Source organism: Mesoplodon densirostris, chromosome 19 (genome assembly GCF_025265405.1).
Source record: "Mesoplodon densirostris isolate mMesDen1 chromosome 19, mMesDen1 primary haplotype, whole genome shotgun sequence".
Classification (NCBI taxonomy): domain Eukaryota; kingdom Metazoa; phylum Chordata; class Mammalia; order Artiodactyla; family Ziphiidae; genus Mesoplodon; species Mesoplodon densirostris.
In genome coordinates, this window is record NC_082679.1 from 57,117,825 (window position 1) to 57,142,855 (window position 25,031).

The window sequence follows — 25,031 nt, forward strand, 5'->3', positions numbered from 1 at the left end:
CCCAGCACTTTAAAACTTGGGAGTGGAGGGACTTCCCTGGTGGCGCAGTGGCTAAGAATCCGCCTGCCAATGCAGGGGACATGGGTTTGATCCCTGGTCTGGGAAGATCCCACATGCCACGGAGCAACTAAGCCCGTGTGCCACAACTACTGAGCCTGTGCTCTAGAGCCCACGAGCCACAACTACTGAAGCCCGCACGCCTAGAGCCCATGCTCCGCAACAAGAGAAGCCACCGCAGAGAGAGGCCCAATGTACTGCAAGGAAGAGTAGCCCCTGCTCACCTCAACTAGAGAAAGCCCACGTGCAGCAACGAAGCCCCAACGCAGTCAAAAATAAATAAATTGAATAAATAAATAAAAATAAAAAGGAGGAAATTTAAAAACAAAAAAACTTGGGAGTGGAAAATAGGATCCCTGAAGAAAGATGAATTTTTCTGAAAATGGTCATATTCATCAAAGAACGTCTGTAATGCAGGTAGGAGGCTGGACCTATGCACAGAACAGTGTCACGATGAAGTCTGCACTCTGTCCTGTAGCTTAAGGGGAGGTGTGTTTCATCTGGAACTGAGGGTTACGTAGGACAAAGGTGTTACAAGTTTATTCAGTTAATGTTTGTCCAGGGTTTCTCAGTACAGGCACCTGCGACATTTGGGGATAATGCCTTGTGGTGGGGACTGCCCTGGGTGTTGTAGGACGCTGGGCAGCATCCTTGGCCTCGACCTACTAGATGCCTGTGGTCCCCTCTCCCCCGGTTGTGACAACCCACAGTGACTCCAGACACTGCCAGGTAGCCCTCCCCTGACTCCCTTGGCTGTGGTCACTCTTCCCTGTATCCCTTTGACTCAACAAATCTTTGTTACTTAGGTGTATATGACCTTAAAAATATGGGAGAATTGAACTTGATTTTCTTTAAAGGAAAAAAAAAATGTCTGCTTCCTCCCAAATGCCACAGGAATAGTTCAAAGCTCACAACAGCCTTTCAGATGGACTAGGCACTTCTAGCCTACAAACACTGGTGCTAAAATTGAGGAGAGTACAGTAGCATGTTTATAGGGACCGGATGTTGATCATCTATCACTGTTGAAAACATCGCTGTCAGTATCCTCGTTCAGCATCACAGATACGAAGGAGAAATATGAAGGATTCTAGAAAATGCCAGAAGTGATTTTGGCAGCCAGGGGGCTGAATTGAAGAGCTTAACCCACTAATCTGTTATGGGTGCTCTTTGAGTGCTAGAGCGGGTTCTCTTACGCACTCAAAGAGTGCTTTCCAGGGTAGCGTGGGGCGGCGTTATAGTTCTGTTTTTAGCGGTGGAAGCAAGAATTGCCTAGATCTCTTTCCGAGTGCGTCACCAGTCTTCCCATAGCAAACTTACTTTTACGCCAGCCCGCTCCCCCCAGCATGGGGGCATGAATTGGAGTGGAAATCAGCAGACTAGCATTTGGATGCAATTGCCCCAAATTATCGGAAAGAAAAGAAGACCACTGTCATTGACTAGCCATAGCATTTGTACCAACTGTTTTCGCTAAGCGTTAGTTGAGTGTGTTCTGTTCAATTCTCGGGCCCCTTCTTGTGAGAATTTTTCTATAAACACCATGATTACCGCCGTTGTGTTTTCTGTGACAGCGCTGGACTGAATTTGGAGATTTGATCCACATTAACTCCCTCATCTTCTTCAGGTGGCTGGTGACTCTTCGGGGATACAAGTGAAAGTTCTTTGATCCCTGAAAGACCAGTTGGCTTTTTTCCCCCAAGTTTCTGCCAGACAGGGGCCAGGGGAGCCCGCCTGCTGAGGTGTGTCAGGCTAATCTGTGTCTTGCATTCCTAGGGAGCTCAGACTCCGGGGTGAGGTAGGGGACACAATGGTGGAGAACTTGGAGTCAGAGTCAGGAAGACGTAGCCTGGAATCCCAGGTCCGCCCTGTCCCAGCTCTGTGGTCCTGTCAAGTCCCACAAGCCTCATCTCCTCACCTGTTTTATCATCTGCATTCTTTCCGTGTCCTTAACGTGGCATGAATCTCTCTCCACGTTATTAGAAATACAGATATATCATCATTACAAATGGCCAGATCATTCAAATTGCTCTTTGCGTCGGCCTCCTCTGTGGCTATTTTTCATGTTCGTGATGCTTCCTGCATAGTGATCACGGATCTCAGGCTGCAAAAAAGTGATTCCTGAAAACACGTCTCTCTCCAGGGTAGGAAATATACTGTTTAATGTTTGTATTCCTTCATTCTCCCTTGGCGCAGTTCCAGGATAGAGAACCCTGGATACCGAGAGCCCCACAGACATAGACGCCACCTCCATTCCAAGCTGTGTGATGCTGGGCAACTCACTTCACATCTCTGAGCCTCTGTTTCCTCCATATAAATTGGGAGGGGAAAAAAATAATCCCTGGTTTCCAGAATTGCTGTGAGGATAAAACATGTTGCCCTTTGTAGCATGTTTGGCTCAATAAATGTAGGCGTTTCTGAATGGTGTGATTATTTCTATGTTTAGTGTTTATTGAAAGTGAGTGATGACTTTAGCAAGCGAGAGAGGGAAGGGAGGAAGGAAGGAAAGGAAAGAAAGGAGGGAAGAAAGGAAGGAAAGGGAGGGAAGAAAACAAGGAAAGGGAGGGAGGGATGGAAGAAGTTTATCGACCTTGTTATGTGGAATTGAAAAGAAATTCACATCTCTTCACGGTGAACAAAAATAACTTGACCTTTTACAAATTTGGCCTGATCCCTGGAAGGAAAATTGTCCTTAGGCATAAGACTTATATAATTAATCAACTAGATCTTATTTTGGCTAAGCTTAACTTTCGTCTCTGGGTTTACCCAGGAGTATCTATGGGCCTGCAAGGAGACACCTGCGTTGGGAGCCAGATGTGCAGATCTCCAAGACTAACAGCATCAGCCCTCCTTTGCCACCCCACTCAGATGAAGGTTTACGGAGAAGCTTGGCAGATTTTGCAAATGAAAATACAGGACCCTAAGTGAAGTATGAATTTCAGACATGCCGTGGATCATTTTTTAAATATAAGTATGTCCCAAATATTGCATGGGACATACTTATACTAAAATATTTGTTTATTCAATACTAAAAAAATTAGTCTTTATTTCTCTTTCTCTCTTTTAGTATAATAAGTTCCATGCAATATTTGGGGCATACTTATACTGAAAATTATTTCATTCTGTACTAAAAAAATGAATCATTATATATCTGAAATTCAAATTCCCCTGGGGATCTGATATATTTTTCTTAGCTAGCTCTCCATTTCTGCTTATAGAACAGCTAGGGAAGGACTTAGTCCTCTCCAGACACTTTGGACATGTCAAAACCTGGCAACATTGAGCCTGGAAGGTGGCATAGAGCACCTTGAAATCTGATTTCAAGCAGTGACTGTTGAACAGATTTACGGTTTCTTGTCCATCACCCTGATTTCTGATTGGTATCATATCTGATTGGTATCAGTGTTTCACTTTGTAGGACATGACTTCTTTTGAAATGACATTTTAAATTAAGGTGCAATTGCATTTTAATTTAATTCGTGGGGAGTCATAAACAGGTGGGAGAATTATGTAACAATAATTGCGTTTGCAAGAAAGTGATTTCATCCTAAAATTGCATGAATATGTGATTACACTTTGTTGTCATCCTGAAATGCACGGTTTAACCATAAACTACAGTGTAAAAGACACCTTCCTGTTGAAGTCCTTCATCTACTGTATAATGGCTTAAGTAAGAACACTAACTATATTGTCAACTACCCGTTCTCAAATACCTTAACTACCAGCTCGCCAACAGGCGTCTGAGTTTGACATCTGCAATGCATAAAGTAGAAACTCAACAGTATTTGAGAATTTGCCACAGGCTTGCGATATTTTTATCAAAGATATGGAGACCTTGAGAAAGGAGTAAGCCTGAAACATTTTTTAAAGTTGTTCTCTTAATAATCCTACCCCACTTATCGAAGACATTACCTTTTTTGCTACTTAAAAATACTTTGGGCTGTTTCACAGATGCAAAAATAGCTTTATTAACAACTTCAGTAATTTATCATGTTCAGTTTCTTTTTTCCCAGAAATGTTGCTTTTGTACACTTGAGAGTTCATTCATTTGAAGTTTGTCCTTGGCAATTCTTTATTGAACGGATTCCATTTTATTCTCTTTTTTTTTTTAAACAAAGCTGATAAATAACGGAGACCAGGCAGGCTCAAACCGATTATATTTCTGGATACAAACCAGATGTGCAGTTAATCCATCATTGTTCCTGTGTCACCTACCCCCACCCTCACCTACGCTTGGAAAAAAACAAGCCAAGCCTGATTTCTGCGCTAGTTCATTTCCTTGAACTCGGTGAGAGCCTCTCTGCAGTGATTTCCAAAAATAGTTTTTTGGAAAACGCAGAAAACTGCAGTGCCAATTCTGCCCGCTGCAGTGTGAGTACAGACCAATGTAAATTTCACTGCGAACTTCTCTCTCTTGGCTGAGACATTTGGCCACTGCCTTTCGTTGGTGAGGATCTTAAAAACTAAAGTGACGGTGTGGGTCCCGGATGCCCCTGCTCGTTGTGGCTCCTGCAATTCTAATTGTCCCAGTGATGGCTGGTGTAACCTCAGTTACTTCAATTTGTGCTTAGTAGAACTTAGTTACGTCTGACCCGTACTGACTGGTAATAAATAGCCGTATTACTCCCTTCCTTCTAAGGGCTTGGGAAACCAAAAAGAATGCCCTGAAAAATCCCTTACCTCTTCAGAAGTAACTGGGCACCTGAGGAATATTTCCTAGTCTCACTTTGGAAACTAAATTACAAACCAACCTACAGCCTCATCTTTGTTTAACGTAACCAGTGAGCCCATTGACACTCTTTAGCCTGTGTTCTCTCTGTTCTTGATATTCTCAGCCTCTCTGGAGGTGCCTTCAGGGGGGCTAGGTGTGTGCCGTGACTTGAGGGATAGTGGCAAATAATTATTACAGCTAACAGTGGTCTGTCATAGCTTATTGTGAGCCAAGGGCCATTCTAAGAACTTCCCTGCACTCAAAAACACTGTGAAATAAGTATTATGATTTTACTGATGCAAAAAAAACAAGCACAGAGAGGCTAAGGAGTACTCTGAAGGTCACGTGGCCAGTAAAAGGCAGAGCAGTCAGCCTGGTATTCCAACTTATAAACTTTTATACCACACAACTTCTCTAGGGACCTGCCTCTTGAATGTAAGGGAGGTACCTCGAGTTGCCGCAGTGTCCATTCAGAATCTCTCATTATTCCTTTAGGTTAAGGCAGAAATGATAACCATGTTTTATTTTGTGAGCCCAGCTCACAGTCTGCCTTGACTGCCAGAAATGTTAGGAAGGATTCTGAATTCCTATCTAGCCTCCAAAGGATTGAACCCCATGATCAATTCCAAATGTCTGCCCTGAGCACAGGAGGGGTATATGTACCAAGCACCTGCCATTCCTGGTTTAAAGTATTTGAATCTCTGAAAAAAATGCAGATTTTACCTGTAGGTACACACATGCAGCCCCTAGTGGTTGTCAATGCACGGGACAAGAGTTAGTTTATTTAGAAAGCAAGACACAGAGAGGTTGAGGCAGAGGACAGGTATGTTTGGGGCTATGTGGGCACTAATCCATGACAGCGTTGGTTCCTGGGAGTGAGGAACCCACAATGGGAGGGAAGAAACAGAAACACACTGTCCCGCTGCCCTGAAAACAAACTGTCCACGTCCTAAGTTTGCTCTGGGCTATTCAAGATCGCTGTTACAGTTCTGAGCATATCCATAGCAGTTTGGATCATGGCTAATACGCCTCCCTGGCCGGCCCTGTGCTGGGCTCAGTGGGTATATTGAGCACCTCCAGCGAAGGTCAGAACAGCCTTCCATGGAGCGATTGCCATTCCCACTGCGTCTAGGGGATGTGGGTGGCTGAGGGTGGCTCTCCCCTTGGCAGAGCTGGAATTCAGACTCTTGTGCCCACGTCCCTTTCAAGCATCTCTCTCCCTTGGAAGCGTTTTCTCCAAGGGGAGTTGTGTGGTTCCTGATGCCCTTCCAGCCAGGGCTGCAGCTGGAGGTTGCCAAGGTGAAATATCCCTTCCTGTTTCATTTGATCTCAGAGCACAAACCCAGGGTTAGGGCCGGGTGAGGAGAGAGAAAGCAAGAAAGGAGCATCCGCGCGTCTTATGTTTTAAAACCATCATGGAATGTATCATTGCCTTGGTTCTCCATTTATGAATAAGATGACCAGTACCTTCTGGCATGTGCTTTGAACTGCTTTTAGGTATCTTCAGTTAGATGGAGAGAAGGTAACGGGGACCTCATCATGGTCGTGTGGAGGGACTTTTGGAATTTTATTTCCATGGGGAAGGCGGCAGCTCTTTGCCAGGAATTACCAAGGCCTTTCAAGGTTGGGGACACTTCCCAGTGCCACACGGTGTAAATCACATCGCCAACTATGCGATTATCCCCTGCAGAGGAATCGAGTGTGGCTTTATGGGATTCTCCACCAAGCGCTATAGGAATAATCTGATATAAAACAGCAGGGGTGGAGAGTAATGACAACTTTAAATTAGTTTAATGAATGTTTACATTTTTTAAAAAAAAGGCTTTTCTGCAAACCTGGAAATACGAAGTGACAGCTTCCTTTCCCAGTTTCCCCCCACCTCACCTGGCTTCTCAGCCCTGGCAGGATGGTGGCTTGACTTAACCCCTTCCGTGCCGGTGTGCTCAGGCGCCTTCAGTGTTGCGTCTGGCTTCCAACAGTCCCTTGAGCGGCGCTCGATAGTACTTCCATTATAAACATCAGATCGGTATTGGGGGAACATCTGTTTTAAGTCAACTTAGCCTCGATCCAGGAAAAAATAAATTTCTGGCTCTCCACCTGCTCCAAAGGTCAATTACCCACCCAAATAAGCCAGAGATGGCTGATGGGCTACAGATGCAGAGGATATTTTTAGCTGGATTTTGGCAGGTAAGCTGCTTGTTGACTGCTGCAAAAGAAGGGGAGGTAGGGGAGATTGATAAACCGTTTTGCTGTTTTCGGTGCTGCGGTGCGCCAAAGCCCCCGGCCCTTCTGCTGATGAAGGATTCACGCTGGCAAAGGACACAGAGTAGGAAGTACTAACGTTGCTTGCAGTATGTGGAGCGGACCTCACGGTATTTGGGACAAGAAACAACCTTTGCGTTTCAGATATAGTTACCTGCCCTGAGCCGCCTCTGCTCTTTTTAACAGTGTTTTCAAAGAAATAAGGTCTTATTTTTGGTTCTGGAATCTGGATATTTTGCATTGTGTGTATCTTGGCCACTTCACTTCACATCAGGCTGAATTCTGTCCAGAGGTTGCCAATCTGGACTGTTAGTCAAAGTTCTGCATGTTAACTCGGCCTCAGCTAGAGAATCACTATCAAACAAAAGCAAAAAAATGAAACAAAACCAAACCAAAGCCCTAAAGGGCTGGTACCCTCGCAGGAACATCTGGCAAAGCAAACGGAGAATTCCAAGAACTGATTTACACATAGGCTTGGGTCTACTTTGGCCTTTCAGCCAGGACTAGAAAAATCGAATCTGGCCCAGTAGAGGGGTGTTTTGCCTTCCTTCCTTGACTGGCATTCCAGCACCTCAAAACAAAACAAACAAAACCAAAAAAACAAAAAAGCGAAAAATCCTCTGTGAAAAAATCCATAAGCCCTTAGGAGCCAGAAGAAAACTGAGTAAAAATAGCTCTTGATAGCACCAGCTTCCGTTTCTGTGGGATCTAAGGAGTTGGAAAGCCGAAATAGCCGGCCGGTAGCTGCTGCTTCGCAGGCTGAAATCAATTTTTAAATCAGAAATGCAAAGATAATGAGACAAGTACAGAAGCAAACACATGGCAATTTTCAGTTAACGAGAATGTTGGAAGAGTGCGAACCCAGATTCTCCTGGAGACGACGATAGCCAGGCCATCGGAGGACAAGCGGCCAAATATTTGTGTATTTTAGAAGTCTCCAATGTGCACAGAATTTTCTGGTTCTCAGCAAGGCACTAGAATGAAGTGTCTAGTGTTTGTGTAAATGATCTTTATGAATCTTCTAGTTGGTAAGTTTTATGTCCTCAGAGGCTAAAGGGTAGGTCCAGATGCAATTCATAAAAGATCGTTATACAGTAGTAGGATCCCTTCACTGACATGTAGTAAGTGTTCTCACGCAGGGGAAAAACAAAGAAAACAAAACACACCCGTAGTTGTTTAGAAAGATCACATGATTGAGAAACAATATAAGATGATGGTTAAGGGCGTAGCTTGGAGGAGTTTGGTGGGTTACACAGAGTCTCAGTTTTCTCGTCTGTAAAACAGGAATCATACCTATCGTTTGGGGATTAAATGAGATACTGTGTGAAAAGCACCTGCAGACATGGTGCTGTCGTCTCTGCTATCACCGTCACATTTGTTGGCGGACTTGAAGTGTGCCTCGGAGCGTACACGTGGGAACACAGAGACCTTCTTCTGGAGCTGTTGCTCCAAATTGTTGCTGTGCACAGGAAATAGCGTTCCTGAAAAGACTGAGCCAGGCGCCTACTTAGCCATCAGTGGGCACTGCTGACCTCCTCGTGTTCCTGGGAGGATGAAATGAGAGAAGGTGACAGCAGAAAGTCAGCCCTGAGCGAGGAGGGTGCAGCCCAGCGGCTACTATTACGTGTAAGTGATCAGGAAGTGTATTCACAGCGCAGGGTGTGATGAAGGGTAAACATAACTTGAACGTATTTATTAACTCTTGACCCGCGAGTGACATTCTCATGTTGTATTAGTGGAGAGACAAGACCGTGATAAGAAGATGTTTAGTTTATGATGGAGAGGAGAATCGCCAGTACACATGGCCTCAGGGAGCCGTGTCTTCATACATGGAGGAACGATGCGCGTGTGTGCGCGCGCAGGCACACGTGCACGAATGGGTCGCCTGGACTTGATCGAGCTTTTAGGCGAGCACTTAGGTGTGTGCACGTGTGTGCCTCTCTCTGCCTGTGTTTTTATTAGTGCTTTTGCTGCTCGCTGCCTTGGGAAAATGCAGAAGAACAGTAGAAACCTGGCAGGGTTCTAAAGGTTCCAGAATCTTTCTGAGTCCTTACGGCCACTGTTCCTAGGTCCCTGAGAAGGATTCGTTAGCTCCTATCTCTCCCTGGGGTACCACCTTCCAATATTTCCCCACCGTGCTGGACCTTAAAATCTGGTCTCTTCATCATGACCTGCAGAGCCTTTGATAGTCCATCCGGCTTCATCTTCAATCCCATCTCCTGCCCTTCCTCTCCTTGAACTGGCCCAGACCCCTTTCATCTGGTAACCTTTGAGCTTGCTGTCCTCTCTCCCTAAAACCCTTCCCCCAACCCCACCTCACCCCTGCACATGGCCACCTCCTTCTTGGGGAAGCCTCCCAGCGCCCCTCTTCCATAGCTCCCCAGGTGATTCTCAATCCCTGGGCCCTGTTTTCTCTGTCACACTTACCAAAGTCAGTGATTGTTTTAACTTATTATCTGTTATCTCTGATGCCCGCAGAAATGTCATGATCTCCTCCAGGGCTGAGAAGGCAGCAGCCTTGGTCCCGACCTTAACATCCTCATCAAGTGCAGAATCAGGCACACAGCTACGCTCAACAAAGGATTTGTTGAGTGAACGAACGAATGAACTTTTAGGAAGCCTCATTGGATCTATTTCCCCCTTATTCCGGAAGGCTCACCTCTTGGCAGCTGCCCTGCCAGCAGAGCTGAACCGTAGAGCCAGAGTAGCAGGCATTCAGGGACCCACTTATTTCAGTAGGGGAATTTGCATTCTCTGGGCTCTGTGCCATGGGTGCCTGCCACCCTCCGGGGACCACCTGCTCCCCAGCAGAAGGACTGTGCTCCTTGGAGAACTGCCCGCTGGAAACAGTCCAGGTCAAAGGAGGTCCCATACAAACGCAGCTTGTCAGTGTTTTCCAGTTTAACTTTCCCAAGTCTTCGCCACCTCCATCTAATTTTGGCTGCAGTTGCAGCCGAAAAGGTCGTTCTTCAGGTCCCGGGCAGACAGGGCTGTCTCCTTGGCAGAGATGACAGGTCACCATCCATGCAAAATCTCAAAATTCCCTTCTGCAGGACTCAGTTGAATGTTCCTGTTGTGGAAGGTGATGGAAGGGAGGGTTCGTGCATCAGGGAAATAAGTAAGAAGGTGGTCATTACGATGCCTGTTAGGAGTGTCTACTACCTACAGAATCCCCTGAAAGGATCCTGATGGAAAATGATGCTTGGGGCCCGGTGTCCATAGTATTTACACATCCCAAGCAAGGTGTATCCCCCATCTCCAGGCAAGATCATCATAACGCAGTGAAAAAGAAAACACTCCTTATGGAGATTCCCTCTTTCTTTTAAGAAGTCCAAAGCCTGCCTGTTGTATAAGAGAGATCCTTTCAAAAACACTGATCCATTGATTCGTCCTTTCACCAAATATTCATTAAGCACAGGCTCGGTGCCATACTCTGTGGTAGCAGCTTGTTAGACAGAGATGAGCAAGACAGGTGTGGCCCCTGCCCTCAAGGGGCTCAGAGTCCAGTAGGGGGTCAGATAGTAAGAGAAGAAACATATCCATTTAAAATTTGTTTCCAATTTACTGGCTCTGTGACCTTGAACAAGTCACTGAAGCTCCCTATGACTCAATGTCCTCACCTGTAAAATAGGATAAAGTTGGTTCCTCCACTGTTGTCCACGTGAAATGAGTTGTAAAATACAAAGCGTTTAGAAAAACGCTGTATAGGTCGTAGCTATTTATAAATATTCAACACTTTAAAGGAGACGACGTGGTGGAGTAATTCAGGCATGGGAGAGATTTAGGCATTAGGTTGATTCGATTTTTTTCTAGGTCATTTAGTTAGCAAATGCAAGAGTCCTAATTCCAACTTCAGAACCCCTGTTCTTCATCTCTGTGCTGATGCTGTTTCTTTAAAATACGTACATGGATGAGGCACAGCACGCCCTTCACCGCTGTCCTCTACCTGTGCCCTTGTCTCCCCCATTATGTTCGTTCTGTCCTAAGACATGTTATTCCTCTCAGGCACGCAATCCATCTAGTAGAGGTTAGACGTTTGAATAGGCTGTCACCATCACCTAGTGAAAGGTGGGAGGGGCAAAGGAAGGGTGTGTGTGCGCGCGCGTGTGTGTATTTGTGTACGTAATGAAAGAAGGTGTTAAATCACATGGAAGAAGAGCCCTCCTGTTTCTATCTTTCTGACTATTAAATAGTCCCCGTTGAGTCTAATTACGCAAGTAGACGTGCCACGTCCTCCTGCTTTAATCCTCAGTGTTTCCTAGCCTGCTTGCCCCCTCTGCCTGCAAGCAGCTGGGAGGGCTTATACGGAGTCGGATCAGAGGCTACAACGCAGATGGGCAGTCAGCACCTCCTTCGCTGTGCGTCTATGTCAAACACCGTTCCAGCGATTGCCCTGTTTCTATGGCCCTGTGAAGCAGAGCTCTGGGAAGGAATGATCGCGGTTTTGCACCTCCGTTTCCTCTCCCCGTCCTCTCTCTCTCTCTCTCTTTTTTTTTTTTTTTTTTTTTTTTTTTTTTTTTTGCGGAACGCAGGCCTCTCACTGTTGTGGCCTCTCCCGTTGCGGAGCACAGGCTCCGGACACACAGGCTCAGCGGCCATGGCTCACGGGCCCAGCCGCTCCGCGGCATGTGGGATCTTCCTGGACCAGGGCACGAACCCGTGTCCCCTGCATCAGCAGGCGGACTCTCAACCACTGCGCCACCAGGGAAGCCCTCCCCGTCCTCTCTTGAACTCGCTCCAGTCAGGCTTTCGTTTCTGTCTCTCCTCCCCATCTGCCCTCGCTCAGGTCACCCTGACCCACAGCGGTCAACCCGATGGTCAGTCGGGGCTCTTCCTGTTACTCAGACTGTCCACAGCATTTGACGCCACTGAACACCCCTCCCAGAAACACTTTCTACATTCGGCTCTTGGGACATCGCTTTGCTGGTCGCCCCCAGCCAGTTGATCTCTATACGTTGGGATGCTCCAAGCGCTGTTTCTCCACCTCTGCCTACTTTTTTTCTCTCCTTATGTCCACTTCCTGGGTGACCCCATCCAGCCCCATAAATGCCATCCATATAGTGATAAATTCCAAAGGGGTTTTTCCCAACCCAGACCTGTCCTGAACTCCAGACTTGCATATCCATCTATTTAATCTCTTCATTTACTTGCCCAGTAAGCTTCCTGAACCCCATATGTCCAAAACCAAACTTTTGGTCTCTAGCCCCTGTCCCCATCCCAAACCCGCCCATGTCTTCACTTTCCCTTCTCAGTGAATGGAAACTGAATCCCCCTCAGGTGCTCAGGCCAGCCACCATGGAGCCATCCCTCTTGCTTTCTCCCTATCCAGTTCGTTAGCAACCTGCTTTGACTCTACTTGCAGAACAAATCCAGCATCTGAGCGTGTATTACCACTGGCACTGCTACCACTTAGGTCTCGGCTATGATCAGTTCCACAGGCTGGATGACTGGAGCAGCCGCCATCTGGACACAGTGCCTGTGCATTTGGCCACTAGACTCTGTTCTCCCCATAGTGGCCGGCGTAAATCTTTTACAACAGAGGTTCTGAAGCTTGGGTGAATATCAGAATCAAGTAAAGCACTTGGTAGAAAAACGAAGAGCCAATCCCCATCTTCTGTCAGGAAGTCTGTGCCTCTGTGTTCATTTCAGAAAATACACATCCAAATCTGGGAACAGAAGCCAGATGAAAGCTTCCTTAAATCAGAGCGAAAGCTGAGATCCTTTACAGGGTCCTGCATAGCTGAGCCCCTCTTCCTCCATGACCTCATCTGCTGCCATTTGCCCTCTCACCCACTGTGCTTTGGCCCCCCAGACCTTCTTGCTCTTTTTTTTTTTTTTTGCGGTACGCGGGCCTCTCACTGTTGTGGCCTCTCCCATTGAGGAGCACAGGCTCCGGACGCGCAGGTTCGGCGGCCATGGCTCACGGGCCCAGCCGCTCCACGGCATGTGGGATCTTCCCGGACTGGGGCACGAACCCGTGTCCCCTGCATCGGCAGGCGGACTCCCAACCTCTGCGCCACCAGGGAAGCCCTTCTTGCTCTTTTTGAAACACCCCATAAAAGCACCACCATTGCACTTTCCTCCTCCTGGGATGCCCTTCTAGGTGCCTGGAAAGGCTCACTCCCTGTAGGTCTCTGCTCAGATATCTCCTCCTCAGGGAGACCTTCTTTAAACACCACCAGATAAAATAACATTTTCTTTTACCATCTGCTCTCTTAGTATCTCCCCCTAACCTGGTTTTTTGTAGACATGGTATATTTTTGTTTATTTATGGTTGGTCTTCCCTGCTAGAAGGTAAACTCATTGACAGCTGCATTCCCCCGTGCCTACAACAGTGCCTGGCGAGCACACAGAAGTGCTTGTAAATACTCTGTTGCTTGCATTGAATGCAAGTGTTGCTGAACTTAGCATTGGAAGCCGTCTGCACATGAAAAGTCCTGCCTTCCCTTCCCTTCTGCTCCCTCCCAAGGAAGCCAGCCTCAGGAGAGGGTCCTCTCCCGGGAATTCCCGAAATCCCGGCAAAGGACTTGAAGTAAGCCAATAAATAATTAGCTTTGAGACAGGAACCTACACAAGAGCAGAATCCACAGATTTTCTAATTGATCTTCCTGGCTTTGCATTGGCCACGGCCAGTCTCTGGCACCAGAAGCTGCTGGTGCAAGCACCCCGGGGGATATGGAGGGTGGTGGTGGAAGATTCCTTAACCCCGTGCAGGCTCACCGTTAGTGTTAATGGAATCTGATAAGGGTGACTGAGGAAAGAGGCTTGAGTGAACGTCTCTGTCATCCTTATAAAAAGAGTAGCACCAGTAACCGGTGACATTTATGGACTGCCTAAGAATGCCAGGACGGTGCCAAGTGCCTCTCGTAGCTTAGCTCCCTTGAAACCTGTAACCTCCTTGGGGGTGAGGATGATTAGGCCTCCCCGTGACGCCTATGGGGAGACTGAGGCGTGTGTTGTGTGTCTGTACTTGCTCAAGTCCTCCAGTAATAAGCAGCAAAGTCAGGACGTGGACCACCTCTAGTGATCCTGAGGGTCGCTCCCCACTGCCTTCTCTGTTCCCTCCTCCCAAACGCAGAGTTCTGTCTTCTGCCTCACTTGATCTTGGGAAAGCATCTCATGCACAGGAGGCTCGAGAGAGAGGCGCTAGGGGGATGCTGCTGAAAAGGGGTTCCTTGGGGCAGATGCTCACCTACATCCAGTTCCCACCCGCATGTGTCAGTTGTTTTACTCACCTTTGTAAGAGCTGCATCTATCTTGCATGCCCACCACACACACCAACACTCTTTATACATTTCACCGCTTGCCTTGGTAGGTTTCAGACTCATTTGATGAGTCAAGTGCAGAGCGGATAAACTACCTGGAAAGAAATGGTCCCCTGACCCCCACCTGTGTGACATCCCCCTCCAGGAGCGGCAGAGGGGGATGCAGCTAGGTGTCCCCACAACCTGGGCTGGGGAAAGTCGAGAAAGCCTCGGTGTGCAACACCCGCCCAATCTTGAGTATGATGAATGCCGTTTGGAGGTGCCAGTCCCCTTACACACTCAGGGAAGGCCGCGCACGCCTCGCATTAATCACCACGAAGCAAACACGGGCTCCCAGCGAAAGAGCCAAATGATTGGGAACAAATTCAAAACAGCTTTATTTCATTGACAGACAGGGCCTTTTTGTTAAACTCTGGTTTAAAAACCTTTTACATCTCTGTCTTGTTCACGCGTTACCGTAGTCATTCATAATTTTGTAAACCGAGGAACTTGGAGCTGGCTTATTTATCACACCCTATTGGCAGGGAAAGGGTCCCAGAAAAAGACTCTTTATTTGAATTTTTTTTTGAAGGCTATTAAACAGTGCTAATGGGAATGACACCGTTATCAGAAGTAAGTGGGCTTCTGAACTGAAAAAGAAAATGAAGAGTCGTCTACATTTCAGTGTGCAAATGGAAAACAGCAGTAGATGAAACAAGAGTGTGTGGTCAGCAGGATAGCCCATGTCTCTGCTGCTGGGAGGAGACGGAAGCTGGGAGGAAGAACCAGTTGTCTGGGGTTACCCCAAGTTTTGGTAAGGAGTACTAGTTAGTTAGACTTAGGTAAGAACTATATAAAACAACTTTGGCCCAAATTACCAGATTGGTTCATTCAAAAGCCTCTTGTTTCCGGCTTTTTTCCCCCTAAATGACCAAAAAGTTACCCAAACCTTTAAGGCGCATTAATCAAGGCCTACTAATTCTAGTATTAATATCTGAGCATCTAGAATTATCTAGAAACATCTTCCATGAGAACGAAATGCAAAGGAATGCAGAAAGAGTCAAATACCTTTGGACTGTTCCTCCTAAAGAATTATCTTTCCAAGAGCGAGCGGGTCAATCCCAAAGAGGAAAGTTAAGCCCCGTCCCTGATGCCGAGGCAGGAAAGGGTCTGGTGTGCGTCGTGTTTAGAAAACTCATCAACATTGACGCCAACACCTGCCCCAGAACCCTGTGCTCTCATCTATGCTTAGGAATGTGTATCTGGTTTTGTGTTTTGTCTTTTTGTTTGTTCGTTTGTTTTCTGTTTTACTGTCAGAAGCCAACTGGGAAGCGTCCTAAATTAGGATAACCTCTGGTAAGCAAACTGAGCTTATGAAGCATTGTCCAGCAAAACGCGTCTCTCGGCGCTGTGCGGAAATGACGGATCCGTCCAGGTACTTTTCATGGATGCTCTCTGGATGGACTGCTAGGACTTCTACTTACCCCCACTAGAAAATCCCCATAGTCCTGAAGGGTGGAGCTCTGACCTCAATTGTGATTGGTCCCTGATGATCAAAGCTCCTTGGCATGAGTGCGCGGCACCCACGCGAAAAGGTTTGGACCGGTGTCGCCTTCAGGCTGTTGCTGGAGGGGAAGCAGGAGGCACAGAAGTTCAAGTCATGATAAATAAAGCAGAAAAGGTCCATAATCCAGGGAGCTAGCTGCCTTAGGGATTTAATCCATAGTGCAGCATTCAAACTGATCATTTAAAGAAATCATGTTAAAAAAAAAAACAACGAGCAACTTCTTTACAGTTTGGTTGCTTTAAAGCTGCACAGGTCAGGTTTTTCTCATCTTATTAAACGGGGGATTCTGTATTCATCAGGGAGTGGGGGAGATATGAGTGTGAGGTCGTTACCATCTCTGTGGGAACTTTTTCAGAGAGCATCCTCCTTTAGCACAGAAATTTTTGACAAAGCACCATCAGGGCAGGTTACCCCTTACTCCTGCCTACTCTGCCACTTTGATGGTGGCATGACATTCAGAGATTGTCCTGTTGAGGGGTGTGTCGCACATGCGAACGTGGTTGAGAACCACCCGCCCTTTCTTCCCACGGCTATTTATTTCCTAGACTGTCAAATAGGCATACACTTCCAGGCTAATGGTTTTTAATCAAATGTGTGCTTGCTCTATTCTGATGCACACGATTAAGAAGCTTTGTTATCGGGGTAAGTCTTACACTGCACGCATCCCCTAAGTGCATTTATTCTTCCTACGTGCATTTTGACAGCCTGACAGCGACCCTTTCTTCTTAATTCAGAGAACACATTTTTAGGTTTTGGAGTTGGTGCACTTGTTAAAGGAAGCCAGAAAGCGATTTCAACCCTTGGAGAGGGTGTAAAGTACAGAAAGAGGGGGCGTGGTTCCCTGCCTCTCACCTCTCAGAGCCCCCTCTTACCCGAGAGGGTTCATTGTGTACCCAAACCTAGTTTCATTTTATTTTCTCTGGTTTTCAGCCTGGAGTTTTTATTGCCTGTCTATTGGAAGTGAGCTGTTTCAGGTCCTTGAAGTCTAAAGAGGGGCCTAGCTGGCCCTTTGCCAGCCTCCCGTCCTGAGGCAGGCTCAGCTTGCACCCAGTAACTCTCTGCTGGTTTTCCTAAACCACTCTTGGGTCGTTCTTGGCCCCCGGTCCTGCATTCCCCTTTGCTTCGTCAACATAGCTCTGTTAGTGGGTCTCTTAATTGCTTCAAGTAATCGATCTGTTGGCCTAAAAAAATGAGTCGGTAACCTTTCAGGGGGTAGGAGTTACACCAGATTCTGCCCAGGGATGAGTGTGCTGGTGGGAGGTCCACTTCTCTGGAGACAGTGGTCAGTGGCATGGCGACCCCATCCTGGTCTGGTTCTCTGCATGGTCTCATTGGGTGGTAAGGTGGCCAAACCTTGCTTGGGCTTGCTCACTTGTTCATTTCATTCACTCATTCATCCTTTTTTTTAATGTAAAATCACTTACCATATACATTCTCGGTCCTGGTAGAGGCCACATTTTCTGCAAAGCCATTCAGCCTCCTACAGAGACAAGGCCTCCGTATGGAAAACATTCTATTGGTATGTACCCCGCTGTTGCTGTACTGTTATACAGGCTCTATAGAGTTCATGCAGGGAACAGAGTAGGAGTCCTTCTGGGCAGGGGAAAGCCACACGACGCATCTAGAGCTCACTCATCTGCAGTAATTTTGACATGCTTTTCTGAAGTTGAACATTTTTTAATCTATTCAAGTACTTTACACATATTGGGTATTATTATTATTATTATTTTTGGGGCGTGGGTGGCGCCGTGTTGGGTCTTCATTGCTGCGCACAGGCTTTCTCTAGTTGCGGCAAGCAGGGACTACTCTTCGTTACGGTGCACGGACTTCTCATTGCAGTGGCTTCTCTTGTTGCAGAGCACAGGCTCTAGGCGTGCAGGCTTCAGTAGTTGTGGCACGTGGGCTCAGTTGTTGTGGCTCGCGGGCTCTAGAGCACAGACTCAGTAGTTGTGGCACACAGGCTTAATTGCTCCACGCATGTGGGATCTTCCTGGACCAGGGCTCGAACCCTGCATTGGCAGGTGAATTCTTAACCACTGGGCCACCTGGGAAGTCCCTATTATTATTATTGAAACTGTAATATTATTAGTGATAAAATTTAGCTAAGCTTTTCATCATCATCATCGGGCCTTTTTTCTTAAGTGATCCAGCAAGTCCTCGATTCTGCGTGTATATTTGTCTTACAACATAATCCTAGTTTTTAGTACATGCTGAGTCTTTGATTTCTTGTCTTCAAATGCCTGTCTTTAGAACCAGAATATCTGTAGCTGTTTTCTGGCATGAACTGGGGCTGAAACGATGAGAAATTTAGAAGACACTTCCAGCTAAGGGGAAGCCAGTGCACATCTAGGGGTTAGTGGTGGTCTCTAACCAGCATTAGAAAAAAGAAATAACCCCCTTCACCACCGCCATCTTTAAAATCCACCTATCTGAAACTTCTTAATGAAAAACAGAACCAAAAAAATCTTGGGCAGACGTTCCTCCACCCAAAGTTATATGCAAAATCAAATGCTGATGTAATCATTTCCATTCTGAACTCAGAAAATAGAGTTAAATGGTTTTTAAGGTTTTTGATTTTGGTTTGTCGACGCAGAATCTTTAAAAAAAAAAAGCAGCTAAATATTTTGCCAAAATCTAACATATACAACATATACGAGTGAAGGGCATCGTCTTCAGTGGGAAGCTGCAAACCTCCCAACTTCTGCTTGTTTGGATTCTTCTTCACTGCTTTGGAACCCCCAAGACTCCAGAGAAACTCAATATGAAAATCCCTATGTAACTGTAATAGTCGTTACTCTGTCTGAAACTCACTGTAACAGTGTTTCTCAAAATATAGTTCCTGAGTTACTTGGGAGATGGCAGCCAACTGAATTAGAATCTCTGGGGGTGCAACCCAGGAATCTGCATCCGTATCAAGCATCCCAGGTGATTCTTGTCAACCCTAAAGTTCGAGATCCATTGGGCAACAGAGTTACTTATTCCGAATCTATCTTTTTGTCCACTATAAAAATAATATATATACATTCAAGACCTGAGCAAAAAATAGGGAAGGGAAAACTTCTTTTGCTTTCACCACCCTAACCTAAAAGTTTTAGGACTTGGAAGTATTTCCTTTCAGCCTTTTTTTTTTGTTGCCTATACATAAGTTTTTGTTTATAATGTAGTTTTAGCCATCATTGTTGTTGTTGTGTCATTATGGTTTATATGTGTTAAATAACTTCATCTTCATGACAAGTCTGTCTGACAGGTTATTATTATACCCATTTTACAGGTAAGGAAATTAAAGCAGGAAGATGTTTCTAGACATGGTTTACAGACACCTTGACAGCCTGCTTCTTTCTACTGCAACTATATCAAAAGCTATATTATTTTTCATAATTATATTTTTCTTGTTGCTTTGGACTGTAAATGGCAGACTTAGTGAACTTCAACTCTCATATTGGATAAAGCACAGAGTTCCCAATTGTCAACATTATAATATTTGTCAAAGTGCTTTTTTTTTTTCTATATGTAAAACTAGTTTCTTGAAAATGTTTCTTGAAAATTGAATCTCTGGTCAAAAGATTTGAGCCACTGATGTATTGCTGAAATCCCTCAGTGAATACCACCAGCATATATTGAGCATAATTTTCTCAAAGGGCTATTATGAAGCACATCCCAACTTTATATTATGGAATGAGCTGTCACATTTTAGTGAAATTTGTGGGTTATTTATAACCACACATACCGTATTTCCTCCCTTTACAGAAATCTAAGTAAAAGAATCACTTTTTCCTAGTAACTGGATGACTTGATTTCTTACAATCTACTGGGCCTTCTTGGAAACTCAGAAATGTAGCCCTTTCATCTTCATTCACAAAAGATTCGCTCTCACCCTTTTTCTTCATCACAATTCCATGAAGCTATTGTGAATCTCTGGGAGAATCAAGATAACATCTTTTTCAGAGAAGCAAAATATTACCACCGGCTCAGTCATTCTCCAGCCGAGCCTCCAAGCCCGAGAGCTGTCTAAGCTTCCTCTTCAGTGTGCTCAGGCCTCTGGACCCAGCCCTGCCCACCCTTTTCGTGACTTTGAGTCACAATGCTTCTATCTGCATGCGTGACAAGTTAGGTGCCGTGTGAAAAGAGCACAGACTTTAGAGTCAAACTGAATTTAAAGCTTGGCTTCACCACCTATTGGTTGTGACACTGTGTGGTCAAGTTCTTTATAACTTCTTGCTTCCATTTCCTGACCTGCCAAATGGGCACAATAATACCTACTAGACAGGGTCGTTATGAAGATGAAATTATTTAACGTGTGTAAAAACAACAGCAACAATGACAATGGTGGCTGAAATGTATCAGGAGTTTATCATGTGTCAACGTCCATGTTTACCACTTTACATATATTATCCTGTGTCCTATTCATAGTTATCCCAAGAGCTAGGTGGTATTATTATTCGCATCTTACAGATGAGGCTTAAAGTGGTGAACTGTTAGGTCAAACCGTTTGAAATTGCCATCTTTGTGGGTAAAAATGGTCAACTTTCATCAGTGTCGTACAGTTCAGGGTAATCATTTGCGCAAGTCTCAGAGAAACGGTGGTAGAGCCCGGGTTTTTTTTTTTTTTTTTTTTTTTTTCCTTTTTGCGGTATGTGGGCCTCTCACTGTTGTGGCCTCTCCCGTTGCGGAGCACAGGCTCCGGACGCGCAGGCCCAGCGGCCATGGCTCACGGGCCCAGCCGCTCCGCGGCATATGGGATCCTCCCAGACCGGGGCACGAACCCGTATCCCCTGCATCGGCAGGCGGACTCTCAACCACTGCGCCACCAGGGAGGCCCTAGAGCCCGGGTTTTGACCCACTGCTGTACAACGCCTAGCCCTGTGCTTCTCCATAATAAACTGAATTCTAAAGCCCTGGACACGCTTCCTGGCAGAAATCAGAGACTTAAAACCTGTTCATTTCATTTTTTACACATCCATGTCCACCATTAAAATGTACCAAAGATCAAACAGGGCCCTTGAATTTTGACAAACATCCGAATTCTGAATTGCCACGTGGAACAGGGTCCCCAGAGCAAACACAATGGGGAAAATTGCCGTGGCCAGTCCTCACATTGTGTGGATTGAAAAAAATACATGCATGCGCACAGACCTGATTTGAATGGTATTTCTGAGTGGAAGCTAAGTAGGAGCTGAAAATGGCCTTTTAAAATACAGAACATAAGGATGCAATTCACAGAGATGGTCTAAACTGTAAACATGCAGCTGTGGGGTTTGTGAGTCTCCGTGCTTACATACCAACAGCATACAAATTGTCGAGCACTTAAAGTTCCATTGTTGCTGAAAGGACCTCACCCAGTGTCCTCAAATGGTCCCATTTTTTTTTAAAAAACCAGAGGATTCATATCTCTCATAGGACCTATGATGAAATATAATGAAATACCAACACCAATAGCATATTAGAGATAATAAATAATGACTCCCCCAAATTCCTTTGTTTTATTATCATTTACTAATAGGATTCTTTAAAAAAAGATTCAAAGGTTGACATTTGCAGTTTCCCAAACTCCTGCAAGAAAGCCCAGTGCAAAGTGCAGGGAATGTTCACGAACGTTTTGGACCTTTCTTACAAAAACCTCTCTCAAGTGTTCATGTGGACATTTATGGGGTTGTCTTTCAGCACCTGTTTCCCCTCTTATAGAAGCCCTCTTCCTGCCTGCTCGCCCTGTGGCTTCCTTGGCAGCTGTCATTTTTGTCTGGCCTCACTCACCTGAACTCTGTTGATGAGTCCCTGCTGTAGCACCTGCCCGCAAGCTCAACCGAGAAAACCCTTCGGCCGGGGTTTTAGAACTGGGGAATTTCAATCTCTTTCCATTGGTGGAAGCTTTGTGTTATAAACCTTGGGTTTCCTGCTATGTAGGAAGAAGATAAGGCAGAGATGCAGACCACTGAGTCCCTGGCTCCAGTATTGCCTAGGTCTTGTTCCCTCCCTGACGTTTCCAATGGTTACTCAACTCTTCCCTGCATCTCATAGATGGACAAATTCCCCTTTGTTTGGGTTGGGCTTTGTTACTTGCAAACCAAACATCATGGGAGGGTCTGCTTCTGGCCATGCATGACTTTGGAATCACTTTCTGATTCTCACGGCTCAGGAAGGAGAGTATGCATACACAGTATGTGCTGGTGTGTTGTGTGCAAAGGTGAGTGTGGTGATGGCAGAGCCGTGGAAGTTCTGAGGGGTGTCCCACGAATGCCAACCGGGCTTTCTTCCTCTGGCCTCCCTTTGCACGCTGTCCAGAGCTCCATTTTTAACCCTGACTGTGCAGTACCATATACATCCATTGACCATCTCACTGTAGGAGACCCTGAGCGACTTGGAAGGTAGAATTTGCCTTCTCAAGGAGCACATCCCCAAGCCGTTAGCACAGTGCCTAGCCTCATGTGAAAACTTCATGAGCCTTTGTTGGACTGAACTAAATTAGTTGAATGTAATTAAAAGACGTGGTGGATGAAGGACGCTGAACCGTTTATAGCCCGGTAGGACCCAGCTGTGATGATTCCTGGCCCGTCTCTTAGAACCAAGCTGGAATAGGCTCCTTCATCCAACACGGACGCCTTACTTTCTGTTTTAATCATGCTGTCTCAACCTCTGCCACTAAGCTGTGAGAGCTGGAGCAAGTCCCTTACCCTCTCTTAGTCTTTGTTTCCTCAGATGGTGTTAACGAGACCTACCGCTAAGGGTTAGGGTCAGTTTTGAGTGCTACGGTCCATGGAAAGTAGTGTAGTGGAACCGTGTACTTTGGAATCAGACCTTTCCAAGTCTGCTCTCTACTACTGGTGGAGCCCTGGACAGGAATCTGAATCTCTCTGAGCCTCTCATTGGTCAAGGCTTTTCTCATCGCATTACCTTTGAATGGAACCTGTATCAATGGATTGAGATCCCTGGCAATTCCCAAGGTGGGGAGCAGCCAGTAGACTAAGATGCAGGCGTGTCGACCCTGCGAAGTACAGGTTTTGCATAAGTAGTTTTGCTCTCATGCTAGCTTCTCTCGCTGTCTGGCTGCCTCTGGTCTATGGCAGAAGCCTTGCTGTGCTTGAGTGACAAAGCAGATTGCTTCCTACCACTTCTATGGCTTGAGACCCCTTTCTCTCTCCTAGTTTCACTCTGATTGGCAAGTTCACTCAGAGTGAAACCTTATCAAAACCTCAAGGTTTGGCTTAACTGCAAAGGGTCGTGGTTGATATCACATTCGTGCCCCAGAACCAAAGACCACTCGTGAGAAATTCCGCAAGCCCAGGAGTGTGGTTTATGTCAAAATCCGTCTGTTGGAGTGAAGCTATTTGATGCCAGGTGGAAATATAGCATCATCGACTAGAATCCTCAGGCCTTAGCACCTCTTAACTCAGCACCAGCTAGTGGGTTAAGCACTGGGGAGGTTGTGACCAATCCAGTTCCCTGACAATCATCTGAAACAATACTAAGCACAATCAAAAGCAGTATTAACATGTGTCATCTCAGGGGAAGGCAGGCAGGAATAGAAAAGCCAGGACTCAGGAGTCAGAAGGACTTTTGATTTAGACTGAGTTCTTCTTCTTCTTACTACCTGGGGACCTCAGCTGAGTTCCCAGGCCTCTACCTCCTTATTTGTAAAATGGAGGTAATACAAACTGCCTGGATCTGTTAGGAAAATTAAATTAGGTGAAGACCATAAGATCACCCTGCACAAGGCTGAGAGAAGCAGGAGCTCAGAAATGGCTCCTTTTTGACCTTCTTATAGACCTATGGGGATGTGCAGAGTAGCCCAGGCGAGCTATGGCCAGGCACCCTGGCCCATCTTCATAGGTTGTATCACTGTGGTTCATATAACTGTTTTCATGAACCATAGCAAACTGGAAAGGCCCCACTCTTGATTTTGCCACATAAAAATAGGCACAGGCTACTTCAGATCCACACGTTGGTATTTTAGAGGTTTGCTGGGGCTTATGGACACCTCTGCAGTCAATATGACAAGTGCAGAATCGTTCATTTGATGCAAACTTTTGAGAAGGCAGGTGTGGGAATGGGAGGCTGGGAGGATAATATCTATTGAGCATTTTCTTTGTACTTTCAGCTGGATACTTTATCCTTGCACCTGAGGCTTATAAAGGTCAGTGGTTGGTCCAGCATGGCACACATAGTAGGTGGCAGGTGTGCATAATAACAAGTTTGGTGGCAGGGGGGCTCATTTTGGGAGACCAGGGATACAAGAAGCTACCTCTTAAATTTTGAAATCTATATCAGAGAGTAGTGGGGGGGGGCTCCCTAAACTCCTACAAAAAAATAGAGCACTAGAATTCAGGACCTATTGCTTCTGGCCATCTTCATCTCTGTTATGAGTCTAGACAAGATAATAAATAAAGAACCCAGCACATATTAGGCACTCAGGAGTTGGGGGGCCCCATACGGGTCATTATGGCTAGTCTCAAACATTGTGGTTCTCAAGCTTGAGGGTACAGGGTAGGGCTGCACTTCCTTGCTTCCCTTGACCATAGGTTCCACTCTGTGATTTGCTTTGACCAATGCAATGCGAGTGAAGGTGATGGATGTGACTTCTAGGAGAAAATTTTAAGAGCCAATGCCTCCACCTTGACTCCTTCCCACGCTCCAGCAACCAAGGGAGCAATGTCCAGATGGAACGTCTTGGGTCCCTTAGTGACCACAGTCAACAGGGCTTTCCTGCTGAACATTATTGGACGCGGGGGGCGGGGGAGGAACGAACCTTTGTTGTGTTACGTCACTGCAATCTTGGAATTATTTGTTATTGCAGCAGAACCTAGCCTATCTTGCCTGATACAAACCTTTTCTTTCTTGCAAAACTTCACACCAGGGTTGCTTTATTCATCTGCTATGCCTGCTTGTGACTTTGCCCTCCTTCCAAATGTATTCCAGGCTCTCATGCATGATAAGACAGTGAGGTTCAAAGTAAAACAAAGACACCTGCATGGCACAGAGGGGATGTACTGCTACAGTAAACTGATCACTCACACCGGACCCTGAATTCGCTCAAAGTTTTCACTAAGGCACCAGGGGAGCCCTGTGGAGTTCTCATCTAACTCCTTGGCAACTTTTCTGTATCCATATAGGAAGGTCTTCTGCCAGATGGTTAAAATGTTCATGCTCCTATTTGGTTTTAATGCAAACTGACGTTTCTTCATCTTCCTGTGGTGGGTTTCTT

General features: G+C 45.9%; 1 protein-coding gene across 1 annotated transcript in view; it reads left to right on the forward strand.

Moving 5' to 3' along the window:
* The window catches only part of WWOX (WW domain containing oxidoreductase), a 993,698-nt gene that overhangs the window by 836,143 nt on the left and 132,524 nt on the right, over window positions 1–25,031 (forward strand). The gene's annotated exons all lie outside the window — the stretch shown is intronic.